General features: G+C 38.7%; 1 protein-coding gene across 1 annotated transcript in view; it reads left to right on the forward strand.

Annotated features, from left to right (window-relative positions):
• LOC103593949 (probable ubiquitin carboxyl-terminal hydrolase FAF-X) overlaps positions 1-4,770 on the forward strand; it is a gene marked incomplete at its 5' end in the record, with an annotated part of 125,525 nt that overhangs the window by 36,002 nt on the left and 84,753 nt on the right. The window lies entirely within an intron of this gene.

Genomic DNA, 4,770 nt, shown 5'->3' on the forward strand with positions numbered 1-4,770 from the left:
AGACCTTTTTGGGTTGAATATGTTTGGAGATCGTTGAGCTTCCTGGATCTGAAGATCTGTGTTTTTTCCTATACCTGGGATGTTTTCTGCCAGTATTTTGTTGAATATGTTTTCATTGCAATCTCCTTTTTTCTTCCCTTCTGGGATACCCATGACTCGGATATTTGAGTGCTTTAAGTTGTCTGATATCTCTCTCAGATTTTCTTCAATGCCTTTGATTCTTTTTTCTTTTTTTTTTTTTTTTTTTTTTGTTTGCTTGTGTTATTTCTAACAGCCCATCTTCAAGTTCAGAAGTTCTCCCTTCAACTTCAACAAGCCTGCTGGTTAAACTCTCCGTTGTGTTTTTTATTTTGCTGAATAGCTTCTTCAATTCGGCAAGTTCTGCTACATTTTTTTTCAGGCTATTGATTTCCTTGTACATTTCCTCTTTCAGATCCTGTATACTTTTCCTTGTTTCATCATGATGTCTAGCTGAGTTTTCTTGTATCTCATTCAGTTTCCTTAGAATTATCACTCAAAATTCGTTGTCAGTCATTTCAATGGTTTCTTGTTCTATAGGATCTAGAGCTTGAGATTTATTATCTTTGGGTGGTGTACTTTCTTGATTTTTTGTGTTTCTGGTGTCTTTTCTTTGATGTTTATTCATTGTGGCAGGGGTTTCACAGTCCACAGGTTTGACACTATTGCCTGACTAATATTTAGTTGGGGTTGCCAATTTAGTATGGCTACCTCAGTGATTAGTCAGTTGGACACTAGTGTCAGGCAAGTCCAAAACTGACTACCGGGAAGATGGCAGGGCATTCGCGCCGCTCCCTCTGTGGAGTCTCATCTTCCGCGTTGCGCTCCCGCATTGAGCTCCCGCGGGAGCCTCCGCAGCCAGAGCCGCCCCGGCTGCCTCTTGCCACCCCTGGCACTCCTGGCTCCTGCTTGCACCGCAGCCTGCTCAGTCTCTCTTCGGCTCGCGGTTCCAGCGGCGCCTGGGGCTGGGGGGATGACAGCCCCTTACCCGGCAGATACCACTGTCTCTGGACCCCGAGTCCTGGTGACAGGGCTGCTCAGCCTGGCCCGGCGCTGAGGGTAGCAGCTGCAGGGCTGGGCGCCAAGTGGCGCCGCTGCAGGTGGCTTCTTCCTGGGGAGGATTTTGTAAATTTCACAAAATGGCGCGCACTCCAAACCTCAGTGCATGTATTATGAGAGTCCCCTTCAAGGTCTTAGCAATCCTTCAGAGCAATCCACCTGGGTAGAAACAGCTACCCCTGGCGCAAGCAAGGACACCAGAGATTCCGAGTCACCATCAGGCTTTCTGAGTTCCTCTTCTTGCTGGTGGCCTCTGGGATCCTGCCGGGACGGGGCGAGGGAGGTTCACTCCCTTCCCGCCGCCACGTTTCCTAGTTTCAGAGGCTGGGAAGTCCAAAGTCCAGGAAACACATTTGGTGAGGGTCTTGGTGGGAGCCGCAGTGACCTAGGTTTCTCACATGACAGAAAATGGTGGAGCAGAGAGCGGTTTTTACTCTTTTGGGAATGTCCTCTACTCATTTAAATCTTTGCCTTCTTACTACTACCAATTATACCTGCTTTTCAAGAAAACTTAACTTATGGTTTACATATTGTTAACTTTGCCTGATTCTTGAATCTGTTATAATTATTCTTAATAATCCTGAGTTAATGCTTTCTGTTTAAAAAACTTGCTAGAAATTCACTAGATCAGTGATCATCAGATGCTCTCATTAATTCTCAGAACACAAAAATTTTTAAACATGTTCCTTTCCTCTATTCTCAACAGACAACTTGAGTATTTACCATTTGTGGAGCTCTCTCTTGGCACTTCAAAGATCAGTTCAAATGTTATTTGCTCTCTGACAATTTTATCAGAGTTTGTGTGTACTGGAGCTTGAAGTAGTTTTGGTACATCTTACCTTCCCCTGCAGAAAGCACTTTTTAGAAACATCTCCCCAATAAGCCAACTACTTTGTAAGCCCAATTTTGTGCACATGATTATACAGAAGAAAAACTTTCTGTTATCCATTCTTAAAGACAGGATAGAGTATAAAGTTGAACTGAAAATACTACTTAATTGACATGCTGTATTAAGATTTGTAGAATTCAATTGTATACATTGAAAATGTGGGTATTTGTACTACTGTTTTACAAGAACAGTAGACTTGGTGTGATTGAGTTTTCAAAAATTCTCAAGTATTTGCTTAATACTTTCCCACGTATAAGTCATATAAACAAAATAAAAAATTAAGCAACTCTTCAGATACCTCTAAACTTGAACTAACTTTGTGTTCTTCTCACATCACACCCTTCACAACTTCATTTTATAGCTGGAGAAACAATCTAAGCATCAGGTGCTACATCCATTCTAATCCTGCCAGTCAGGTTTAAAGGTTCCTTCTAAGCAGTGTCAGGAAGACAAGGCAATGTAGGCATATAACCTTGTGATTTATTTTCTTTACAAAGAGCAGCCAAAATCAGTAAGAGACACACAATTTGCATGTGTTCTCTCAACTTCTTTGTGATCTCAGACCTTCTTGAAGATACAGAGCCTTCTCAGATGCCAATAAAGACATTTCCTGAAAGTCATACCTTTCCTGCGTATACTTTTCCTGTGCATACCTACCTATGGTGAAGTTCAAGGTATAACATCAAAAACACAAACTTTTTCCTCCTTCACAATTTCACAGGTGGAAGTGTCGGATCTTACCATAGATGTTAGCAACTGCAGCACACAGATTTTTTTTCTTAGTTAAATAGAGAGCTTTCACCTTTTACTTCAAAAAAGCATTTTATGTCTTCTCTTCGACATATCTAAATTTAGCATCACTTCTCTCACATTGGGACCTTTATTAAGAAAACTGAGCACTGAGATACTGTTATTGTCATTCTGATAACCAAGACAGCTATTAAGTGACTAATGTGCAAGAAGACAGCATGGACAAAGGAATGATGAATGTCACGGGTGGGATGGAGTAGAACACCAAGATTTCATTAGGTTAATCAGAATGGTGTGCAATTTAAAACTTATGGGTTGTTTATTTGTTTTTGGACCATGGGTAAATGAAGAAATGGAAAGTGGAACTGTGGAGAAAAGGGGGAACTACTGTAATAACAAAGAGAAATACAGTACCTCTTCAATGGAGAAACCTGGTAGAATCACCAAAACTAAGTGATCTAAATTAAAACATTTTGGGGTCATGGCTTCTGTTAACAGTGTACAAGAAGGACATAACATTGCTTTTGTGGCATATCTTGCAAAAAAAAATGCATTACCTGATTCTAATCATAGGAAACATGAAACACTCAAATTGAATCGCATTAATTAAGTGGCTTTATTCTTTAAAACGGTCAAGGACAAGAAACACAGAAAGGGGCTAAGGAAATGCTGGGTTAAAGAAATCTATATACAGTGGATGAATTTGAATTTGATCGTGGGCAAGAAAAATGAAAATGACATTTTTGATGCAGTTGATAAAGTTTGAATATGGACCATTGATCAGATAATAGTTTTGTATTAGTATTAAAATCTAGTGACTATATTGTGGTTATTAAAGAGACTGTACCTGATATTAGTAAATACAGTTATGTGTTGCTTAATGATGGGTATGTTCTGAGAAATGCATCCTTAGGCAATTTTCTCATTCAGTGAACTTCAGAATGTGCAGTTACCCAAATATAGGTAGTATAGCCTAGGCTACACTGTGTAGCCTATGTCTCCTAGGCTACATGTAACAGCATGTTACTGCATTGAATTCTGTAGGCAGTTGTAACACAGTGGTAAATAAGTACTTTTGTATATCTAAATGTACCTAAATATGGAAAAGATACAGTAAAAATACACTGTTATAATCTTGTGGGACCAATGTCACATATGCGATCTGTCTTTGACCAAAACATAGTTAAGTAGTGCATGATTGTAAATACAGTTTTAAGGAATAAAGTGATTGATGTCTACAGCTTATTTTCAAATAGTTCATAAAAGTTATACATACATACATAAATAGATACCGATAAGATAGATGGGCAAAATGTAAATAATAGATGTCTTGGTAAATAGTGGGTAGTTCCTTGTTATTTTTGCACTTTGCCAGTTGGAAATTACATCAAAATAAAAAGTTAAACACATAATCTCACACAAACACACAAACAAACACACACATACAAAAAAAAANCTTTCTTGATTTCTCTTTCTGCATGTTCACTATTCGAGAATAGAAATGCTACTGATTTTTGCGTGTTGATTTTGTATCCTGCAACTTTGCTGAACTCATTTATCACCTCCAAGAATTTTTTTTTAGAGGCTTTAGGCTGTTCGATATATAGGATCATGTCATCTGCAAACAAGGACAGTTTGACTTCATCTTTTCCAATCTGGATGCCCTTTATGTCCTTATCTTCTCTGATTGCTCTGGCTAGTACTTCCAACACTATGTTTAATAGGAGTGGTGAGAGTGGGCATCCTTGTCTGGTTCCGTTCTTAATGGAAAAGCTTTCAGCTTTTCGCCATTCAGGATGATATTGGCAGTGGGTTTATCATATATGACTTTAATTATTTGGAGATACTTTCTGTCTATACCTAACTTATCGAGGGTCTTTGTCATGAATGAGTGTTGAATTTTATCAAATGCTTTTTCAGCATCTATAGAGATGATCATATGGTCCTTGTGTTTGATTTTATTAATATGGTGTATCACATTTATTGATTTGCATATGTTGAACCAACCTTGCATCCCTGGAATGAATCCCACTTGATCGTGGTGAATAATTTTA

The sequence above is a fragment of the Galeopterus variegatus genome, unplaced genomic scaffold, assembly GCF_000696425.1.
Source record: "Galeopterus variegatus unplaced genomic scaffold, G_variegatus-3.0.2 Scaffold1448, whole genome shotgun sequence".
In the NCBI taxonomy this organism is placed as follows: Eukaryota; Metazoa; Chordata; class Mammalia; order Dermoptera; family Cynocephalidae; genus Galeopterus; species Galeopterus variegatus.